This window comes from Sphaerodactylus townsendi, linkage group LG03 (assembly GCF_021028975.2).
Source record: "Sphaerodactylus townsendi isolate TG3544 linkage group LG03, MPM_Stown_v2.3, whole genome shotgun sequence".
Lineage (NCBI taxonomy): Eukaryota > Metazoa > Chordata > Lepidosauria > Squamata > Sphaerodactylidae > Sphaerodactylus > Sphaerodactylus townsendi.
The window spans coordinates 171,364,883-171,389,308 of record NC_059427.1 but is presented as its reverse complement, the minus strand read 5'-3'; the positions used below and the strand labels follow the sequence as shown (position 1 = coordinate 171,389,308).

The following is a 24,426-nucleotide window of genomic DNA, read 5'->3' as shown; positions in this document are numbered from 1 at the left end:
TGATTTTTTACACCAGGTCGTTCCAAAGTCACCATCACATTATAGAACATGTCCCAATTCACAAATCTGAACACAGCAATGGGCCATGCCACACAGCAGAAATAAATTTTTTTGAAAACATTTTCAAAATGCTTTCAAAATGTTTTATTACTGCTATGAAAACATTTTATGGTGTTGTATCCAGCCCCCGCCCCCCAATTGGGGGAAACAGCATCACTTTCAATGTTATTTAAACTGAGGACCCCAGATTCTCCCTTTAAGGTGGATTTAAAAGGAGAATCTGGGCTCCCTAGTTTAAACAAGTGATGCTGGAATCCACCCCCAAACAGCATCATTTTCAATGGTGTTTAAACTAGGGAGCCCAGATTCTCCTTTTAAATCCACCTTAAAGGGAGAATCTGGGGTCCCCGGTTAAAACAACATTGAAAGTGATGCTATTTTAGGGTTTGGATTTATATCCCACTTTTCTCTCCTGTAAGGAGACTCAAGGTGACTTTCAAACTCCTTTCCCTTCCTCCCTACAACAGACACCTTGTGAGGCAGGTGGGGCTGAGACTGTATTGAACAACTTGTGACTAGTCCAAGGTCTAGTCACCCAGCAGGAATGTAGGAGTGCAGAAACACATTTGGTTCACCAGATAAGCCTCCACCACTCAAGTGGAGGAGTGGGGAATCAAACCCGATTTTCCAGATTAGAATCCACCTGCTCTTAACCACTACACCATGCTGGCTCACTACAGGGCACATAGACCAAGGCTATTCCCTAATGTTGCCTCCTGTCACCAGGATTCAGAGGTGGACTGCTTCTGAATATGGAGGTTCCCTTTAGTTATCATGGCTAGTAGCCACTGAAAGACCTGCCCTCCGTGCATCTGTCTAACCCCATGGTAAGGACATCTACGCTTGTAGCCGTCACTACAGCCTCTAGCAGCAAATTCCACATTTTAATCGCACGCATCAAGGAAATATTTCCTTTTGTCAGTCTGAATCTTCTGCCCATCAGCTTCACAGAATGCACTCTGTGACGGATTAGGCTTTTAGAAGGTTAATTTTAAAAAGGTTATAAGGTTAATTTTAAAACTGAGCCAGAACAAGAGCACCACAGTGTTAGCCAGAGCGCCACCTGATTGGCTGGTTGAAAGGCAATAGCCGGAAGCCACAGATAGGGTGTGCTAGTTGTTATAAAAGCAGGGAAAAGCCTGTCAGAAGGACAGCTACCCATGTTTCCCCAAAAATAAGACAGGGTCTTATATGAATTTTTGCTCCAAAGGATGCATTAGGGCTTATTTTCAGGGGATGTCTTATTTTTTCCATGATTTTGCGCCCCCCATGTGACCAGATCAGCTGCACCGGGGAATTTGTAACTAGGGCCCATTTTTGGAGTAGGGCTTATATTTCAAGCATCCTCCAAAAATCATGCTAGGGCTTATTTTCGGGATAGGTCTTATTTTCAGGGAAACAGGGTAGGGAGAACACAGAGATTTGAAAGCAGCTTGAGAGCTTGTGTGACACACAAATCCTGTCTGTCCTCAGAGTCAGTCAAGGGGGATCGTGTCTAAAGGCAGAGAGGGCCACAGAGACACAGGGAGGAGGCTAAGGGGCCTGTATTCTCAAAGAGATAGACGGAGAGGAAAGAGCCTTGTTCCCACTAAAGGCTAAGAGGCCTGGTGGTAGTGGTGGAAAACAGGAGGGAAACTGTTCTCACAGGAACACTCCTAAAGTCACACAGAGTGCTTGGCTAGTGTCTCATGAGGAGACCACACCTAGGTACTGGTGCCTGTGAGTCCGTGAGGTTGTGTTTAGCTTAACTGGCAGAGTTAAGAGTGGGTTTAGTGAAACCCTGGAGCTTAATCTGCCCCAAGCCAGCATGAGACCCTTTGGAGTTAAGGGTGAATGTTTTTAGGAGAGTGTTCAGGACCGTGTTGGAAAGGTTTAACCTAAATAGAAACTCTTGTGTGTGTGTGATCATATATGTGGAATAATATTGTACTGAAACAGCTGTTTAAAAGAACCTGCAACTTGCTCTGTAACTTCTAAGTAATACCTGACTAAAAAAACCCAGAAATGCTAAAGGCTAGAAGGCCTGGTAGTAGTGGAAAGCACGAGAAACACTCCTCAGAGGGCTTGGCTACTCAGGAGACGCACCCAGATATGGAACTGGAGAGTTTCTGAGAGTGTTTCGTTTAACTGGCAGAGTGGGTTTTGTGAAACCCCAGAGCTTAATCTGTCCCAAGCCACTTTACTCTGCAACCTATAAGATTTCTGCTTAAATAAACCAGTAGCGCTGAAATACCTCTCTATAACAACAATCTGAAAAGAAAAACTTGTAAAATAAAATCTAGTTTTTGAGTTTTATCTTTTAAAAGCCTCGCAAAGTTTTCATTTTATCTCATAAGTTTCCCTGACAGGATTTCTGTCAGAAACGGCCTCAGTGTGTGTGAGTGAGCGAGCAGGGGAGCGCCTTAGGCCAAAACAGATATCAAATCTACCACCCTCCAGGGCCTGTGTTTCTCTTCAGGGTGTTGTGGCACACTCCAACGCAAGCAAGCCAGGATGCATGCATTCTTCCCGCCTGACAGGCCTTTCATGCCACCATGCATCACATCTGCACGTACTGGGGTAACCTGCCGGGCCCTGCTTCTTCTCCCGTACCTTTGCTAGTTTTGAAGTCCAGAAGCTGCAGAGAGCGGCGTCGACGTCTTGCGGGTTGCGGGCACTTTGGATCTGGGGCAGAAGGGAGACAACAGGAAATGATTGCAGTGGCTTGAAGTAAAGTAAAGAAAAATAATTCTGCTGAATCCCAGCTCTTGGGCACAAGGATCCTGAGCCTGTTTTCTTAAAAGTAAGCCCTGCCAAGCTGAACTGTATCTGCTTCCATGGAGGAAAGAACAGATTTGCACCCTGAGGTCCTGCTGACACATTTATTTATTTATTTATTTATTTATTTATTTATTTATTTATTTATTTATTTATTTATTTATTTATTTATTATTTGGTTTTATAACCCGCCCTATCCCCGAAGGGCTCTGGGCGGCGTACAACAAAGTTAAAATCACAGATCGACTAAATACAGTCAAAACCAAACAATTAAGATCAAATATAATAAATTACTAACTTACTAGCTCCCCATTTAAAACAGCGGTTAATACAAGATTAAAATCGAATCGGGCGCCCAGCAAACCCATTTTTAAACCCTCCCTAGATGGGAAGACTGCTGACTCCATCAATAAAAGATGTAAACAAACAAGGATGGGGGGGGGCATGACCTCCCTGGGCGTGGAATGGTCCCTCCACGGGCTGCTATTTCAAAGGTCCCTTCATGATTTTAGGGATAAGGTTCTGTAAGCACAGAACAGGGAAATTATTTTATATTAAGCCAGTCAATGCCTTTTACATCTCTGTGCTGACAACCATAAGCTGCGAAGCTGGAGATCACGTTGAAGGTTTTCTGAGGAAAAACCATGTAGGCCTTAATCAAGCTCTCTGAAAAAGATTCTGGTAAAAATACAGCTTAAAGTCATTGCACAGAATCATAAAGAGTGTCTTTGTTAAGAGAAAGCATTCAATGTTCTTGCATTCCAGAAAAAGATACGTTTTAAGATTCTGTGCAAGTCAAAGCTCATGAAAATAATATCGTCAACTAGAGCATATCTAAAAGCACAGACCCAGAAATGAGAAGATAGAAATAAAGCATTTAAACATTCAGCTAAAGTATACTTATATGTAATTTAAGCAAGTCTTTTTGAAAACATTTTTAGTATTAAAAATTCTTGCTTAAAAATATAGCAAAGGCACTTTGCTTTCTAAACAGCCCTATTGTTTCTTCCCACATTCCAAAGAAAAGATACTTTCACTTAGCAACCAGATGAAAAAGTGTGTGTAAAGAACTGGTCAGCAGAATTAAAGCAAAGTGTGAGTCAAGCCATGTGAGAAATCATATTCTAAAGAATGCTATTTAACAATGTATCGCCACGATTAACAATGATGAGAATATTGAAACGTCATGAACTGACAGGATTTGGCTTTGCAACATTTATGGTGCATCAGCTGTTTTTACTCTATAAGAACTGTGACATTTGTATAATCCTCTGATTCTAAATAGACCCTCTGTTGGGTTGGAATAAAAATTATTTATTTAATTCTATTCCTTGTTGGCTCAAGCTTATTAGCTAATTTTATTAAACACGTTACCCCGATGGTAACAGTTCTATCTCCTGCCATTTTCCAACTGACGACTGGAAGCCCCAAATTGCTGTTCCCCTGGGGAAGGGGATAATTATACAGCCCAAACTACCTCTCAGGGTTGTTGTGAGATTACAGTGAGGCCGTGAGTTCTTTGGATGAGTTATTTTCTCCTTGGAGGACTCTACTTGGAAAGAGCAGCCATCGGGGTTTCATGGCCCCTGTGTCCATACAATACTGTAGCTCAGGGGTTCCTAACCTTTTTGAGCGTGGGGGCACCCTTGAAATTCTAACGAAAGGTGGTGGGTGCACCACCCAAATGATGGCTGCAGTTTGCTTTCAGTCACACAGTGAATATCTTGGAGCTTTGAGGGCAGCTGCTGCCAAAGCGACATTGCTAAAAATCTGAACCGCTTATGAACGCTCCAACGGCCAATCAGAAGACTAGCTGGGCAAAAACCCCACCTGGCCTCACCCACTTTCTAGAAACACTTGATGGGTACCAGGAAAAGTGTCCGCAGGGACCGTGGCGCCTGCTCTAACTGCAGGCATGGTTGCCTACAACCCAGAAGGGTATCTCAGCATCTTCCAACTGGGATTCTGGGAGACAGCTATGATGGTGTGGTGGTAGCATTTGTGGGCAGAAAAATAGCTTAGGACCATCCTAGGATTCTCATAGGGGGTTGCAGAATCTCACAGGCACAAGCTTCAGGTACCAACTGCAAATGAGCATAATCATCAGCTGCACGGACATGGACCTTCTCCATTGTGGCCCTCGCCTTGTGGAACTGAGGAGGTCATGAAGGCTCCCGCTGTCCTGACGTTCCTCAAATGATGCAAAAGTGAATTATTCAAGAGTTTTTTTTCTATGCAGGCAGTAGGGTAACCTTGTACTAAATCAGTGGTGGTGAACCTTTGGCACTCCAGATGTTATGGACTACAATTCCCATCAGCCCCTGCCAGCATGGCCAATTGACCACTAAATGATTCACAAAACTACTTGGATAAATTATAGGGAGAGTGGTCTTTACTACTCTGTCTAGCTGGATGAATCTCAGATCCCACCATGGAATTTTTGCATCATTTAATGTGCTGTGTTAAGGCTTATGTTTTGCTTCAGTTCTGTTTTTAGACTTCTGGTTGGTTCCACAATCCTAATCCTATGGCACTGCTTATTGAATATCCCATTCTGCCAATTGTACTGACACACTCCATATAATCCGCCTTATGACCAAGTGAGAAAGACTATGAATAAGGCAGGCAGGCAGGCAGGAAGGCAAAATACCTGATCTTTGGGGTGTGGAAATCTGATTGCTAGTCTCCAGGGCCAGTCCAGCATCTGCAAACACACCCACGTGGTTACTGCCGCTGCCAGCCGTGCATCCGATGTCACTCTTCTCTACGGTATCCCATATCTGCCAGGCAAAAGAAACAAATTAGAAGACCAGACAGAGCAGACACGGCACATGCCAAGGTTAGACACAATCAGCACTGGAAGTTCCTGCCACAGTAAACCAAAGGTGGGGCGAGGGGAAACTGCGCCCTGGGCACGCACCCTGTGCCCCTGCCACAGCACCTCCTGCCCCTGCCCAACCCCGGAATGCCCCCGGAATGCCCCTCCATGCCCTGGCCATACCCCCGCCCCGGGGAGTGCCTGGGGCGTCGCCCCCCCATCCCGTGGACATTTCGCCACTGCAGTGAACACCCCGCCTCACCCTTGGGTGGTTTCCAAATGGGTCGGCTTTGTACTTTGTTGAGGACCGTGGAGCTCCCTTGCCCATTAGGCAGTTTCAGCCACGAGGCCAACATAAGCATTCGCATCGCCTTCCAGTTTGATCTTCATTCTCGTTCCTGGGGACTGAACTTTGTTATCTGCCGCAGTTGCCCCTGTCACGACCAGCTGTTGAGCAAAAGTGACAATCAGGTCTGAGACAGAAAAAGCACCAAGTTGAAAGTCTTTCTGAGAAAGAAGCATGGTTCATAATCTTGGATCAAACCTTTAAGTCCATTAAGATATCTTAGGTATCTCCCATACGCTTATTTCCTTCACAACTGAATGAGGGCACAACCACATTGCCCAATCTCCTATTCAATCTGTGCCCTGTTGTTGACCCTCTAGAGGAACTGGTTGGCCACTGTGTGAGACGGGATGCTGGACTAGATGGAGCCTCACCGGTCTGATCCAGCAAGGCTCTTCTGAGGTTCTTATCAAGGAAAGACCTTGGTATCTGAGTGAGATGGTGTCATGATCCTCTAACATCTTAGCCAGGGTCCTGCCATATTTCTTTCTACAGAGAGCTTAATGCTGAAGCAGCCATGGGAAGGGACTGGCCACAACACAATGGTAACCAGCCATGATGATACGTAGGGAATAGTGGGGGGGAGGGGGACAGCAAATCAGTGACCAGCCTCCCCAAAAGCCATAGACAGGATGCAGTGGCATAGCCACCAGGGGACCAGGGGGTGCGCGATGCACTGGGCGCACGCCTGAAGGGGGCGCCAAAACCTCAAAAATGCATTTGAAAATATTTTAGTGTTTTTACTTTGTCAGCCTACAGGGGGTGCAATTTTTAGACTAGCGGCACCAACATTTCAGGTTATCATCAGGTGACAGTCCTGATGATATCATCCAGGTTTGGTGAAGTTTGGTTCAGGGAGTCCAAAGTTATGGACCCCCAAAAGAAGTGCCCCCATTCCCCATTGTTTCCAATAGGAGCCAATAGTAGATGGGGCTTCCCTTTGAGGGTCCATAACTTTGGACCCCCTGAACCAAACTTCACTAAACCTGGGTGGTATCATCAGGATAGTCTCCTGAAAGTAGCCTGAAATTTTGGTACTACTAACTTAAACATTGCTCCCCTGACAGGCACACTCAAATTTCCCCCAGATTCTGGTCCCTTCTGAGTGGATTTAAAGGGAGAATCTGGGCTCCCTAGATTTAAAAAAATTGAAAGTATTGTAGAAGGCCTTCAAAGATGGATTCAACTGGTTGCTGTGTCGGTGGTCTAGTAGATCTTGTTCCTAATGTTTTGCCTGCATCTGTGGCTGGCATCTTCAGAGGCATATCACAGAGAGGAATCTGTAATACACCTCTGAAAATGCCAGCCACAGATGCAGGTGAAACATAAGGAACAAGATCTACCAGACCACGGTCACGCAGCCTGGAAAACACACAACAACCAACATTGAACGTGATGCTGTTTGTGGGGTGGGTGGGGAATCTACCCTGAAACAGCATCATTTTCAATGTTGTTTAAACTAGGGAGCCCAGATTCTCCCTTTAAAGTGGATTTAAAAGGAGAATCTGGGCTCTCTAGTCTAAACAACATTAAAAGTGATGCTGTTTCAGGGTGGATTCCTTCACCCACCCACCCCCATCACTTTCAATGTTGTTTCAACTAGGGAGCCCAGATTTGTGAGTTGGGGCATGTGTTCAGATTTGTGAGTTGGGGCATGTTCTATAATGTGATTGTGACTTTGAGATGACATGGTGCAAAAATTGTTCTTTGGTCATAGTGGGGGAGGGTGGCCTTTGGTTGTGGGGAGGCCGTGCACACCGGGGGGGGGGGGGGCAAAACTCAGATTTTGGACCGGGCTCCATTTCCCCTAGCTACACCTCTGCTGGACTGGATAGACTACTTGGTCTGATCCAGCAGGGCTCTTCTAGTGTTCTTATGGTCTTATGATACACAGCTAGGGGCATAGAGACGCTCCCAGGAAAAATGAGTACTTGTTCCCCTAGGGAATGACCAAGCATAAAATGAAATCAGCTGAGCACAGTACGAAACCCCCCACAGCCTGGAATGGCCCCCTAGTATCAATTTTCAGAACATCTTAAGTGGCGTGTCCAGTCCTCTAAATAAACGGAATGTTCCTGAGGGCAAGAATTTCAACCCAAAGGAATTTTTAAAATTGAAATGCATCGTGTCTCAGCTCTTACACACTTTCCAAGTAGTCACAAGTGACAACTGGTACAGTGGTGTAACTCCACCACCTATTCCCATCAAAGTCAGTCTTAGTGATTCGGAGTCCTGGGGCAAAAGTCCAGTACGGAGTCCCAGAATAATTTTGCCTGATAATAAGGAACTGACACATTTCAATGCATCTGACTGTGATTTCAAGAGTCACAACTCTTTCCAATCAGAACTGAAACAAATATGGAAAGGGGTAGCAGTGGCAGGATTTTGAATGTAAGCATTCTGTTTTTCCTCCCTCCCTCCCTTTCCTCCCTTTATTTCCTCCTTCCCTCCCTCCCTCCCTCCCTCCCTGCCTACCTCTGCCTGCCTGCCTGCCAGCAAATTCACTTACCGTTCCCATGCAGGTATCTTTCACATCCACCCAGACCGAGTCAGCCACTATTTCACTGTTCCCTCTTTGAAAGTAAGCCACGATTCGGAAAGAGGGGATGAGATCCGGGGTGATGGGCAGAGTCATCGTCACCAGATTCTGTCCTCGTGCCTTGATCTGCCTCCCAGTTTTGAAGATCTTTCCTTTGGTCATGATCTGGTGGAGAAGAAGAGACGGTGGGGCGGCCAGACAAGAGCTGCCACACAGGGGCCTGGAGAACACTGGCGTCACGCCACTCAGAGCTAGGAAAGCCAGGGGAGAATCCATGCGCTCCACCGTGCTTGCAACTGGGGGGTCACTGGAACAGCATATGTGGTTGGATGAACATATAGCACTGCTGGGGCTGCCAACCTCCAGGTGGGGCCTGGAGGTCTCCTGAAATTACAACTGATCTCCAAACTACAGGGATCAGGTCCGTTGGAGAAAAGGGCTGCTCTGGAGGGTGTGATGAATGCTGCATAGCTATAATGGGGACATCCGGGGACAAACACCATGGGCACCATCGGTGAGTCACGTGGGGGTGGAAAATTGCCTCCCATGGCCCTCCCTCTTGCCCAGACCTGGGCATTATAAGGCCCGCGGGCCACATCCGGCCCGCCGGATGACCCTGACTGGGCCGTATGACAGACCTGGCCCTGGCCTAAGAGGACCTGTTTAGAACTGCGCTGCTCATTCTTCTGCTAACCCTCCCCCTTCCCCCCTCACCTTGCTACTGCGCCGGAAAGGGACTCTGAGAAAGGCCACTCCCCTCGCGCAGTGGCTTCTGGGGCGTTCCCCTCCTTTGAAAGCCCCGCAGAAGCCGGTTGCCTTGGCTGCCGGCTTCTGCGGGGCTTTCAAAAGCGCCTCGCCCCCCCCCCCCGCCTTGCTGGGGAGCGAGGCGCCTTTGAAAGTCCTGCAGAAGCCCCACTTGCTTGATTGTCACAGTGGACAACTATGCAGGTAGGTTAAGCCTGTGATTCTTTGTGCCAAATAGTGTTGTATGCAGAACTGTTGCCACTGATTCCAAGTTGATCTGTGCACCTGTCTGTCACTTATCAGCCCCTATTATGCAGAATTGAGTTCAGCCTTTTGGCCGGGCCCTCCACAATATTTTCTGTTTCTTATGTGGCCCCATGGAAAAAATAATTGCCCACCCCTGCTCTTGCCCCTCCCCCTCGCCCCACCAGGCCGAGCAGAAACTTTTCAGCTGGCTGCAAAGAGTGAGTCGATGGGTTGAGTCGATGGGGGCCAGGGGGCTGTGAAGGGGCACAATTTTGCCCTGAGTGCCAATTTTCCCCCACCATGCCTCTGACCAAGGTCCTTACCCATCCCAAACCTCACCTTCCCCAGGTTCTACCTCCAGCTCTCCAGGAATTTCCCAAGCTGGCCCTGGCAACCCTAAGGATGCTGTCATTGGAAGCACCAAGCAATGGGGCCAGTTCAGCGGTGTGTAGTGGTTCAGAGCAGGTGCACTTTAATTTGGAGAGCCGGGTTGATTCCCCACTCTGCCACTTGAGCTGCGGAGGCTTATCTGGGGAACCAGATCAGCTCGTGCACTCCAACACATGCCAGCTGGGTGACCTTGGGCTACTCACAGTTCTTCGGAGCTCTCTCAGCCCCACCCACCTCACAGGGTGTTTGTTGTGGGAGCGGGGAGGGAATGGAGTTTGTAAGCCTCTTTGAGTGTCCTTGCAGGAGAGAAAGGGGGGATATAAATCCAAACTCTTCTTCTTCTTATAAATGCCACGTGATATGGCAGTAGGGCAGTTTTGTGGCCTCTCCACAGAGGGCCTCTAGCCCAAGTGTAACCGATGCCATTTTAGTATTTTTGTTTTGTTTGGATCTTAGGGACCAGGGGATAAGAGTTCACTGAGCATGTGCAGTTGGTAAGCTTGCTTACTTATTACCAACTGCAAGAGCTCCACCCTCCTCAGTTGATCTGGCCTGCAGTAGAAGGAAGGCCTACAGTTCAATTGAGAGGATTACTTGTTTTTTTACAGGCCCAAACTGAGGAAAGACCTGATGTAGCTACATCAGATGCAGAAGGCCAGAAGAGAGAAAGTAGCTCTGCTTTATTAATAGTTTGGACTTTCTTGCTATTTTTTCATTACTGGACACTGTTAGCGGGGGCAACTGTTCTGAGTGTTTTTTTCCCCTTTAAAAAGCACTGAAGATTTTGTACAATTGAGTTGTGCTGTATGTGTGTGTGTGTGTGTGTATATATATACACATACACACACACATCATATATATATCATATTGGTTTGTTAAGCCACAGGGTGCTGTCATATATTATTTCCTAGGTCTCCAATGCGAGATTGATGTGGTCAAAGATAAGTAGGCTACATAAGCACTGAAAACCCGAGTGTGGGCCACAGAAGACATTCCTTGTTCCTGCTTTTCCGGGAGGCCAAGACACAGGTCCCTGGTTGGGTTGCCAGCTCCAGGTTGGGAAAGAGCTGGAGATTTGGGGGCGGAGTCTGGGGAGGCGGGGTTTGATGAGGGGAGGGTCTTCACGTGGGACATAATGCCACAGAGTCTAACTTCCAAAGTGGCTGCTTTCGCCAAGTGAACTGATCTCTTTTGCCTGAAGATCAGCTGTAATCCCAGGAGATCTCCAGCCACCACCTGGAGATTGGCAAAACTAGTCCCTGGAGATTTATCCAATGAATGAACTACCTTTTGATCAGCTGGACTCCAGAGGAATTACAAAATATTAGAATAATACAAGAAACGTGACCTCTGATGAGCTGCCGTTCACTCTCTCTGGCAGAATTTGGATGCAGGAAAAAGAACCACAACTGATATTGTTACGTGGCAATTGTTGCAATTTAATCTTAAGTACATCTCTAAGGACAGGTATACCTGCTCCCTAACCCTACGGGGGGAACTGAAGCTGGGAAGGAAAGTTCAGTGGAAAACAGGCTGCAGGGAAAGGGGTCAGCACCCCTCCCTGTTTGGTCTTTCACTGGTGCAAACAGGCAGAAAGAGAAAACATGGGGCTGCTGCGTTATATGTAGTTCGGCCCTTAGCCAATGCATTCCATCCCCCTCCCTTCCTTAGGACGAGGCTTCAGCTAGGCCAGTGGTGGCGAACCTTTGGCACTCCAGATGTTATGGACTACAATTCCCATCAGCCCCTGCCAGCACTGAACACTGAACTACATGTGCATCTCAGCATGTGCTAATGTCTGGGGTCTCTCTGGACTACTGAATCTCTCCATTCGTTCTTACTTCCTCACTGTGCTTGCAGCTATCGATAACAGCGGCATCTCTGGCCTTCTCCGTGAAGGGAGGGGTGGCCAGATGGCTCTCTTATCTTTCCCTAGACCAGGGGTGGCCAGCCTTTGGCGCTCCAGATGTTCGTTCGTTCGTTCGTTCGTTCGTTTATTTAGAGTTTTTTATACCGCCCTACCCCCAGAGGGCTCAGAGCGGTGAACAACATATTAAAACAACAAGTAATTAAAACCCATTTAAAATAAAGACAGCGATTAACATATAAAAACAGCGTCAGCAGTAAATCTCTGATAAAACCTTCCCAAAAGAGTGGGGGGGAAGAAGGGGTCCCATAGATGGTAAGGGACCCCAACATAGGAGACTAGAATAGAAAGGGGGGGCACATCATGATTATTACCCCATCAGCCCCTGCCAGCACGGCCAATTGCTGGCAGGGGCTGATGGGAATTGTAGTCCATAACATCTGGAGTGCCAAAGGTTCGCCACCACGGAGCTAGGCCATGGCTTCCATACAGAGGTAAGGGTTTGCCAGCCCTACCAGCAAAGTATCAATTCAAAAGGATAAGGGGACCTTGCCCTTGGATTCCCCCCTGCACTTACTATGTAGGTGAAATAATGGATTTGGTCCATGAGGTTTGGATTGCTGGTCTTCACGTTGAAATTGATGGGCAAATTATCTCCTGCCCGGAGCTCTCTTGCTGTGACGGCCAAATGGAGGTAGTTTCCAGACTGTCCTTGGGTTTGGTAGGCATTGGCCGATATGGTATTTCTGGCTTGTGCGTTGTCCTGCAGTTTGTTGTGTGTGGTTTTGACCTGAACGAGAGAGAATCACGAGTAGCCAGATCGCGAAGCACCCTGGGCATCATTTCCTTTCGACAGAGGCATAGCTACCAGGGGGCCGGGGGTGCGTGTTGCACTGGGCGCACGCCTGGGGGGACGGAAAATCACCCCGCCCCACCAACCCTCGCAGCCAAGACATCTTCACGCTTTCGATAAACAGTGCGGACTGGAGAAGCAGCCTGTTCCCTTCAGGCCGAAAACGGTCTGAAGGGAACTACATTTCCCATGAGACCTTGGGGCTTGCAAGGTTTCATGGGAAGTATAGTTCCCACCAGGCCGTTTTCAGCCTGAAGGGAACAGGCTGCTTCTCCAGCCTGCACTGTTTAGTGAAGGTAAGAGTGGGGGGGCAGCAGGGGGGCGCCGTGGCGCCACTGAGGGGGTGGAAAACACAGAGTGCGCACTGTGTGCACTCTGGCCCAGCGATGCATCTCAATTTTGACTACAAGGAAATCAGAAACTTCACTCCAAATTCTCCTGGCAAAAAAGATAACATCCAAGATGGAGGGAGGAAGGGACTGGATCCGATCCTGGGAAAATGAACATTGACCAAGCCTTTTCGTACGATCAGCATATCCTAGCAGGGGCAGTGTTAGGACAAAGGTCAAGGACGGGGCTCCAGGACGACTGGGCGCTACCTGTAAGGTTGCTGCTTAACCTTGGAAGGTTTCCTCTGCCAAGGTTGGCGCGCAGCCCAGATTTGGGGAGTGTTTCTAGTATCTGCACTTTCTAACATTTGTATCTTCTGCCTCCCCTGCCTGTCTGTGTGAAACTGTTTCAATGTCGTTTTCGGATGGGAACTACAGTTGTGTTTATCTAACTTTGGCGGGAACTGGGAGGGGAGCCTGTAAAAGCGGCTGCTTGAACGCTGGGAGGCCAGTTCCCGCATTGCTTGTGATTGACTTAGAATGCCAGATCAATAAAGAACTCAAATGTTACTTTTGGCCTGGACTTTACAAGTTCCTTACACTACCCCTGGGATGGTTTCAAGGCTGAAGCACCAGAAAGAGATGGTACTGCCCCTCGGTGTCTCAGCACCAGGGGCGTATTGCCCACAGGGACATGTGGAGTCACCTGTCCCTGGGCGCACAGCATCCAATCATGGGGAGGGGGTGCCGGGTTCGGGCTGCACTTGCCGACTCCAGGCAGTAGACCTGGGCACCATTGCCAGCTTCAGGTGGTAGACGTGGGTGCCTGGCCAGCTTTGGACAGTAGACCTGGATGATGTCGTCAATGTGGCACTCCTCTGTGAGATCGGCAGGTGGCTCTCTCTCTCCCCCTCCTGTATCTAGGGAAAATGGAGCCCAGGAGGTGGAGAAAACTCAGATTTTGCCCCAGGCTCCATTTTCCCTAGATACACCTCTGCTCAGCACAGTAGAACTACTGAAGCCACCAGCCTCCCTGCTGGGGCCACATATGCCTGAGCACCTGTGCTTATAGAGTCAGCCCTTGTCACCTCTGGAGTTGCATTGTCTGTGATGAGGCTGGAAGCAGTGAGGTGGGGGGCCTCCAGCTCCCTCCTTTGCCGGCCAGTCGGCCCTTGCATGCCAGAGAGGCAACTGGTAGCTCACTACTCGTGTGGCAGTCGGGAATTCCAGGCCCACCGCATCTGCCCTGGGAGCACCATGGCTAAGGAACACCCACAAACACCCCATATTCACTCAAGTATTTCTTGCAACTGAAGTTTCAGTGTGTCCTTTGCAGCGAATGGCTGCAAAGCACAACCTCTGATGTCAGAGGCCACTGTTACCAATCAGAGCTGAATAAACTATAGTCCCACCTCCAACAAGTATCTGGCAACGACTCTGAACTTCCTTGACAAACAGTGGTCTGGCTCAAACCAGACTGCCCTTTGCCCAAAAGGGATTAAGGATGGTGCAATGTGGAATGGAAATGAATGAGCTGTCCTAATGTAAAACCCCAGATACTCTAGGTGGCCCTCTTGGGCCCTAGGATAGTTTTAGGGTTTCTTCCCCAGGCTGCCTCAAAGTAGTGAACATATGAAGCACATACATACACGTAGATTTCATGCAGTTCAAATGTAGCAAAATGTAAAGTGATGCACATAGGGGCAAAAAATCCAAACTTCAAATACACGCTACAAGGGTCAGTGCTATCAGTCACAGACCAGGAAAGGGATTTGGGCGTCTTAGTTGATAGTTCCATGGGAATGTCAACTCAATGCATGGCAGCTGTGAAAAAGGCAAACTCTATGCTGGGGATCATTAGAAAAGGAATTGAGAATAAAACTGCAAAGATTGTCATGCCCTTATATAAAGCAGTGGTGCGACCGCACTTGGAGTACTGTGTTCAGTTCTTAAGCTGCTTACATCTCAAAAAAGGATATTGAGGAGATAGAAAAAAAGTGCAGAGGAAGGGCAAATCGAGGATGATTGAAGGTGACTCTGGAGCAATCCTTCCTTATGAGGAGAGGCTGCAGGCATTTGGGACTCTTTTAGTTTGGAGAAAGAGAGCTCGGGCTGAGGGGGGATATGGCGATTGAAGTCTATAAAATTATGCATGGGGTAGAAAATGTTGACAAACAGACATTTTTCTCTCTCACAATACTAGAACCAGGGGGCATCCATTGAAAATGCTGGGGGGAAGAATTAGGACTAATAAAAGGAAACACTTCTTCACACAACGTGTGATTGGTGTTTGGAATATGCTGCCACAGGAGGTGGTGATGGCCACAAACCTGGATAGCTTTAAAAGGGGCTTGGACAGATTTATGGAGGAAAAGTCGATTTATGGCTACCAATCTTGATCCTCTTTGATGTGAGATTGCAAATGCCTTAACAGTCCAGGTGCTCGGGAGCAGCAGCAGCAGCAGCAGGCCATTGCTTTCACATCCTGCACGTGAGCTCCCAATGGCACCTGGTGGGCCACTGCGAGTAGTAGAGAGCTGGACTAGATGGACTCTGGTCTGATCCAGCTGGCTTGTTCTTATGTTCTTATGTTCTTATCCCTGTCCATCAGATTCGGCACAGGGCCTGGCATCAGTGCATCACCCAGGGAGGATTAAAGGAAATGTCCCTTCATCTCTTTGGCTTGGGTGAACTGAGTTGGATATCCCCTCAAAAGCTTCACCAGGCTTTGTGTGTAGACGGGGGCTACCAACCACAACGCACCCGGGGAAACTTGGCACAATCTCTCAACAACTCACCGTGACTTGGAGCTGTTGTGCATTCCCTGGTGTGTTCAGGATCAGCTTAGCAGTTCCGTCGTTCTGGGTGACTGCCTCGGCTGCGATGGGCTCTGATGCCACGGGGATGTTTGGCGCTGGGGAGCCATCAGGGTTGGTGACAAAGACCTGAGAGAAATCAGAAGAGCACCGTGAAGCCGTGCACAAGACAGAAACCTCTGCTGAGCCCCGCTCGCTTCCTTGCTCCGGCTGGAACATCACCATATAACTTCACTGCTGCGTACGGCTCTCACTCTCGTTTTAAAATAGCTTTAACTGATCCTGTGGGCTCAACCAGATGATACACAGATTCACAGTGTTAGTCCACCCATTGCAAACTGCAGGCTGAAGCCAGCTCGATTTGTCTCAGGCCTGTGCATAGGAAGAGGTTTAACCCTTCAACAGGGCCGGATCTCGGGGGGGGGGGGCAAGGGAAGCAGCTGCCAAAGCTGTGAGCAAAAAGGGGGCAACGGTGGCAAGGACAGAGCAGGCAAGTGTGCACACGAACAAGTCAAGTGGCTCCACAGGGTTCTGTCCTGGACCCAGTGCTATTCAATATTTTTTATCAGTGACTTGGATGATGGAATAGTGGCAGAGGCGGGATCCAGCAGGTTCTCACAGGTTCCTGAGAGTAGGTTACTAATTATTTGTGTGTGCCGAGAGGGGGTTACTAATTGGTGATTTTGCCACGTGATTTTTGCCTTAGCTACGCCCCTCCTCTCAGCAGTAGCTTGCAGAACTTGAAGCAGTCTAGCAGGAGGTGCACCGGCGTGCACGGCAGCCTGCACCTGCGTGCATTTGTTTCCCGCCCAAGGACCGGCACAGCAGCTGCATCCTTGCCACAGCCCCGCCCAGGAATGCCCCGCCCCCAGAATGCCCCACCACGCTCCCGTCGTGCCCAGCCCAGCCCCATTGGCGCTACGCCACAGTTTGAATCCCACCACCATGGGAACCTGTTACTAAAATTTTTGGATCCCACCACTGAATAGTGGGCATGCTAATCAAAGTTGCAGATGACACCAAAATAGGAGGGTTAGCCTGGAGGACAGAGTCAGAATTCAAAATGACCTGGACAGATTAGAGAGCTGGGTCAAAACAAACAAAATGAATTTCAACAGAGATAAATGTAAGATACTACACTTAGACAGAAAAGCATGAAATGCACAGCAAGGCGTTTTATTTGGGCTGTGCAGAAAAAGACTTTGAAATGGGCTCCCCCATTCAATTAGTTTTTCAAAGAAAAAATGCTTCCTTTAAAAGAGACACAACCAAGTACACGCACTTTCCTATCTGGCCCTGAGGCAAATTGAGGCATGCATTTTATGGGCAGACCAAGATGTGTGTTCTTGATTCCATCTGTTTCAACGCCAAGACTGGGCCACAAGAAGAAACAAGACTTTAATCAATATTACTGTACCATCAGCTCGTAGGGCATCCCTGGTTTGAAGTACTTGGGGGTTTTTGTGAAGTGAATTTCATAGGGAGATGTCACAAACTTAATGCCACTTTGTTCGGCCACCACCATATCATTGCCTGCAAAAGCAAGAAAAAGATGCAGATAAGAGAGTGAAACCCCAGATCTTGGGGAGGAGAGTGTACATTTTTAAAACCATTTTAAAACCAGTGGCCACTGTGTGAGGCAGGATGCTGGACTAAATGGACTCTCAACGGTCTGATCCAGCGGGGCTCTTCTGGTGTTCTTATCAGGGGAAGGCCTCGGCCTCTATGCCCTGTTGCTGGCCCTCAAGGAGAACTGAATGGCCACTATGTGAGATAGGATGCTGGACTAGATGGACCCTCACTGCTCTGATCCAGCAGGGCTCTTCTGATGTTCTTATCACGAAAAGTCCTTGGCCTCTATACCCTGTTGCTGGACCTCCAGAGGAACTGGTTGGCCACTGTGTGAGGCAAGATGCTGGACTAGAGGGACTCCATTGGTCTGATCCAGTGGGGCTCTTCTGGTGTTCTTGTCAGGGGAAGGCCTTGGCCTCTCTGTCCTGTTGTTGGCCCTCAAGGAAAACTGGATGGCCACTATGTGAGACAGGTTGCTGGAGTAGATGGCCCCTCACTGGTCTGATCCAGCAGGGCTCTTCTGGTGTTCTTATCAGGGGAAGGCCTTGGCCTCTGTTACCTAGCTTAACAGGGGGAAGGATTTCTTTTGGGGTTAGCAATGGGGAAGAATAGCACGGTTTGGCAAATACGTTGAGGAACGAGCTTAGCTTGGCAAAGCAATGGGGAGAGCAACTTAGCTTGGCAGAGCTTTGGGGAGAGCAACTCAGCTTGGCAGAGCTTTGGGGAGATAACTCACTTGGCAATGCGAGAGGAGGCTAGGTTGGAATCTTTGAGACTATGTATACAGGGAAATATGGCAAGGAGTGTTCCGCAGAGTAACATAAGGAGTCCAAATCAAGTTTTAAATGTTTATATAAATTTGGTTTCAAGCACACATACAGTAAGATATGGAGGCACATACACAGCCAAAGTTCCTAGAGATATAAAAAGCTGCGAGGAAAAATAGGTTTGGATGCCGATAGAAAGGGAATTGGGAGGCAGCAGGAGTGATATCGCTACTCCAATGGTTCCAAATGCAGCCGACGCAGAGGAGTGCTGCAAGGACTCTATGCCAGCACAGAGATCCCGTAGAAAGACAATATCGTGTCTCACACTAACTTGACCAAGGGAGGTTCAGGTTAAAAATGAGCAATGAGCTTAAGGTGAGCAGGACTTTTATAGGGTGGATCGCTGGTTTGGCGGGAAAAGAGACCCTTTGCATTAGGTTTTGTGTCTTGTATCTGTGCTGGGTTGCAGGGCTGAGCTAATTAGCATCTCTATCTATTGTTCTAAACCCAGGGGATTGGTAGCCAATTGTTTCTTGATTACATTAGAAACACCTTGAATAGGTGGCTGGCAGAGTAAGTTTCTGGCTATTGTAATTTAGCAGAGCCACCGAGATTAAACCAGGGATGGGAGCACTTAGGAAGTTTTAGGAACAGCTGAAGGGGAGAAGGGTTGCAGCATCTCAATTCAAGGGATAGTGCACATTTACAACTCTATCAACTGTAGCTCTGGCTTGGGTATGGACATCAAGGGAACAAATGGGTAGATTAACTCTCTACTGACTGTTTGCTATTTTCCAGACTTGCTTTTAGCCTGTTCCATCCTGCTCCACACCATATATAGCTGTTGGCATTAATACAAATCAGAAATATATTTCACATATATATTGTATCCATAAAAATCCCGGCTTGAATGCGTGTTCTGAGATGTGGGGTGGAAAGGGAGCATAACACCTCTCTGCCCTGTTGTTGGCCCTCAAGGAGAACTGAATGGCCACTATGTGAGACAGGATGCTGGACTAGATGGACCCTCATTGGTCTGATCCAGCGGGGCTCTTCTGATGTTCTTATCATGGAAAGGCCTTGGCCTCTATGCCCTATTGCTGGAGCTCCAGAGGAACTGGTTGGCCACTGTGTGAGGCAAGATGCTGGACTAGATGGACTCTACTGGTCTGACCCAGCAGGGCTCTTCTGGTGTTCTTGTCAGGGGAAGGCCTTGGCCTCTATGCCCTGTTGTTGGCCCTCAAGGAAAACTGGATGGCCACTGTGTGAGACAGGATGCTGGACTAGATGGACCTCTGATCTGATCCAGCAGATTCTGAGGTCCTTCATTCTGAGCTCTGCGGAGATAGGGCGGGATACAAATACAATAAATAAGCTGATGAGGCCTGGACCCAGGAGGACTTTGTGTTTCTTGCAGGGAGTAGCTAAACAGTGGATACTTCTCTTTCCACAAATGACCCTCCCACCATTTCACTAGAACTTAAAGTCTTTTTCTCACCTGATTCTGTCATCACAGTCACAGAAATGTAGAGGAAATGCCCAAGAAGATCCCTGAACTCCCCGGATTTGGCAAATTGTTTCTGTAGCTTCTGTTTTGAAAGCACGGCATCTCTTTCCCCATCACCATCGATAATCTGAAACAAAAGAAAAAAAGGAACACCATTTGCCAGTCCTTCCAAGCCAACCCCAGAGGGAACCAGCAACATGCATTCACACATAGGGGTATCTGAGCCTGGTCTAACCTACCGGAATTCTGTCCAGCGAGTCTGGGATGGAGAGCTTCTTACCATCTACAATCACTCCAAAGAGGACCAAGGCCATGCCTTCCACTTTCTTCCCATAGAGGAAGCTATGGAATGAAGACACGGAATGACAAAGATGGATCACGCCGCAGCAGCCGTATTTCTACTCACATATATATAGTATAGTACAGCCATCTGTAGTTTAGTATTTTATATATTATTTTATTGTACATTATGTATTTGATGTTTTAAATTGTTTTAGTGTTGATGGACACCGCCCTGAGCCTTTGGGGAGGGCGGTATATAAATATAAATATTAATAATAAACAAACAAACAAACAAATAAATAAATAATATAAAACTGGTGTGTTTGGGTGCCATCAAGTGGCAGCCCACATCTGTTGGCCCCAGAAAGGGGCTTTCAAGGCAAGTGAGTGGCTGGTGGCTGGGGGTGGGTGGGTGGGGGCAGGGCTGGCAGCCCTCGCTTCTATGACCATTCAGATAGCCCAACTGCTTTCCACATTGCATTTCTGCAGTAGAGAAAGGAAAATTATTCTGAACACTCCTTGTGAAAATGTCTCCTGTGTGGTGGCACTGCAACTGTTATGCCTGAGGCCATCCCTTCGGAGACTTGGACAGGTGAAGCTGTCGACTGGCTTGGACATGTTGAACTGAGTAGTTGACAGAGAGGCTGATTGGAAAAATCTGCCTAAAATCCTTTCTTAGGGTTTAAAACAACAAATAGTTCCATGCCGCGCTTCCAAGATTGAAGTTGGAACTTCAAACCTTTGTTCGTGCAAGCGTGTTTAGCAGCAGAAGCAGCAGGGAATTCTGGGAAGCTGCACGAACATTCTAAAGGTGACAGTTAAATCCGTTGGTCGTGTTCTGTTCCCTCATCACACACTAGGACAGTCCCCCCCCCCCGCCCCCCACATACATCTAGGCTGGCCTGGGCCACCGGGCTCGATTATTAACCTAAAACCTAAAACCTAGTTTTGGGGAAGCAGTGTAGGTAACCCTGTTAAGCGCTGTTAAACCCCACTGATTTTCATGCAAAGAACTAAAGCGCAATCCTTTACCTGGAAGTAAGCTCGGTTGCTGGCAATGGGGCTTGCTTCTGAGTAAATCCTCCTAAGGTTATGATTCACCCGTTGGAAGAGTTGCAAGGTTGCTTCAAAGCAAAGCCACCGACTACCACCAAGCTTACTCCTGAGTAACGCACGCCTCGGAGCCAACCGTTTTTTCTAAACTAAAACCTCAGTATTCAGATCAAATTGCCGTGTTGGCACTTTGCAATAAATAAGCGGGTTTGGGTTGCAATTTGGGCACTCGGTCTCGAAAAGGTTCGCCATCACTGCACTAGGAGACTGCCTGCCTGACTAATATAAGTGAAAGATGTGCTCTGTATACTACTTTGTAAACCAAATGATATATAGAAAGTGCTCTGACTCTGACTATAAGATATTGTAACTGTAACAAACCATGAGCCCTGCATGTAACTATTATTGGTGGTACTTTGTTAATGTATATACTGTATGTTTTCTCTCTCAGCTTAAGCAAAGTTCTGCTTATGTTTTCATGAACTGCTGAGGTAAAATGGCTGGCCTTTGAAGAGATAAACCGTTCTAATTTGATGTGCCGCACAATCCACATTTCCGTTGACAGGATTATATATACTAAATATACCCATTGCCCTTCAAAGATAATGTCATAAGGTAGTCATTTTCATGAGAGCACTTCAGGGCAACGAGACTGTCTCAAATCCAGGCATTTCATATAGACCTGGTGACGCAGCGTGAGAAATGGATGCGTGACTCTCTTCGCCCTGATTTTAGAGGGCTGCAGGTGCTTCAGTCCTGTGGATGATCGGTCATGATGCCTGGGCTTCATTCCCAAGTAAAGACGGTGCAGATATGCACAGATATTCGATTATAAAACACTCTGATGTCACACAGAGGATAGCCAGTATCAGATGGAACCTTCTTCACCTTCTGAGTAGCAGCACACACCCACCTTGCAGTGATAGACACTCTGAAATCATCGTCTCTATCAATATTATAAAACATCTCATGGGGTATCAGGATGACCTCAAAGCTTGGAAGCACTGCAAGGAAAACAGAGAAAGAGAAGATGGCAAACGTTTGTGAAAGGAGAAACAAGGCTCACTTAACCTTCAACCAACCTCTGAGGTTCCCAGTCTTTTTGAGCCTGTACGTTTGGAGCTCTGGGAAAGCAAAGTGCATGCAGCCACAAAATGGCTGCCACAGAAAGTGGAAGAAACCACAAAATGGCGATTGCTGTTCACCAGTCACACAGGGGAGACTGTTGTGTCGTGATGGCAGCTTCTGCCAAAGGAACCTTTCTTACAAATCTGTACAGCCAATCAAATCTCCAATGGCCAGTCAGAAGCCCTGCTATTGGGGGAAAGCCCTACTTGTCCCCACCTACTTTCTAAAAACACGTGGTGGACTTCCGAAAAGGTGTTAGCGGACTCCTTGGCGCCCACAGGAGACACCCTGGGGACCCCAGCTCTAGTGCCATGCCAGGGACGCCAAGAACATGGCCAAAACTTCAGTCCACATACAAAGCTCCCCCGCTGAAAATACCCAGTTTTTGTCAAATCAGAGGTCTCTTTTGATAAGCTCAAAGATTTGCTTGCAAGCAAAGTGAACTGTGTTGTGAGCAGCAAAGCTCTGTCCCCTGCCAGCTCCGGCCCCATCCTGCTTGCTGACATTTTCAGAGGGTAGCTGTGTCATTCTTGTTCTTGTTGTTATTGTTCTTGTTGTTGTTGTTGTTGTTGTTGTTCTTGTTGTTGTTCTTGTTCTGTGTCGTTCTGCCAGAGAGCAGCTTGATTCAAGTCAGGCAGCGCCTTACAGATTTGGGGGGTAGAAGCTTCCAAGAGTCAAAGCTTCAGATCTGACAACGAGAGCGTTGACTTTTGGAAGCTCGTATCCCGAAAATCTTGTCGCCTGGATTCGAATCCTGCTTGCAGTTTGTGATCACTGCAGCCAAGCATTCAGCACATGGTTCAGCTGCATTTGAACAGCTCCAACATGTGCAGTTGTGGGGAGAAGGTATGTGCAATTGCATCCTACTTTGCCGCAGCTGCCTCCGCCCATCCCTGGCTCGGCCACTGCTTCCGCTTCCAGTGATTAAAAGAGAATGAGTTATGTTTAACATTTTGAGATGAGGTTTAGCACGTTGGAGGGTGCGTGCCTTGTGACACAGCCATCAGGTGTCTGTCAGTGCTGCTGAACTGTCCCGGTGTGTCATTTTGTGCATGAGGATCACAGTGCATCATGGGAACTGCAGACTGCCTGCATCCATGGAAAAATATAGAATCATAGAGTGGGAAGAGACCCCAAGGGCCATCATGTCCAACCCCCCACAATGCAGGAACACACAATCAAAGCACTCCTGACAGATGGCCATCCAGCCTCTCTTTAAAAACCTCCCAAGAAGGCGACTCCACCACCCTCCAAAGCAGTATATTCCCTGTCCAACAGCCCTGACAGTCAGGAATGTCTTCCTAATGTTTAGGTGGAATCTCTTTTCACGCACTTGGAATCCATTACTTTTTGTTAAAGTCAAAAATTATTCTTTGGTACTTGAGACAGATGGGGATGGAAGAATACAATTTTGAAGGTTTTTGAATGTTCAAAAATCACAAACACACACATGCAGTGTTCAAGAGCACTGATCGCAGTTTGCTTGCAGACCAGAGGTGACCAAGCATCTATTGACAGCGCACGCCACTTGCCATGTGAAAGGCTCAGACAAGACTCGCCAAGGGACTGATGTCTCCTGAGACAAGGCAGCCAAGAAGCTCAGCCAGAATAGCCATCCTTACCATATTCCTTGACTTCAAATTGTGTGGTGAAAGTTTCCTGCGGGGAGTCTGCATACTTGGCCACAACTTTCCATGTCCCAAAACTAGAGGAGAAACAGTTCAGGAAAAGATGTAAGTGCTTCTGAGGACAAAAAAAAATTAGCGCTTCTGTTTGGCTTTGTAACAATAAGCATTGGCCCCAGATTTCTTTCCATCTGGAATGGTATGACTGTGCGTATTCAGGCGGGAATGTTCTATGTAAGTTTTGGTGTTCAGAACACAGAAAACAGATTTAACCTTAGAATGGGACTGAATATGCCCAGGACATGTAAGCCCTATTTGTGACGGGGTTTAACCTGCGAGTGTTGCCAGGTGGCTTCAGGTAAGACCATATTTCAGCTATTAAAATATGATGCCTTGTCTTTTATTCAGACCACGGCAGTTCCGTTTTTAAAGCCACATTTTCAACAACGTTCACATCAATTTAGACACTAAAAATAGAAAAGAGAGAGGATGAGAAATGCCACAGCATTCAAAATCAGAAGGCCGACAAACAGTGGCGTACCGGGCGCAAATGTCACCCGGGAGCATGACCACCTCCCTGCCCCCCCACCTCCCACCCCCACCCCTGGCTCCCTGCGCCCCATTTACAGGAGCCAGCAGGAGCTCAGGGGCGGCTTGGATGGGCCGGGGGGCGGGGGAAGCTTAATGAAGTGAATATTAGCTAAACAACTACATTACCTTATATACT

The 24,426-nt window shown here is 47.7% G+C and overlaps 1 pseudogene; it reads right to left on the bottom strand.

Moving 5' to 3' along the window:
- The window catches only part of LOC125428027, a 189,787-nt pseudogene that overhangs the window by 150,789 nt on the left and 14,572 nt on the right, over nt 1–24,426 (bottom strand).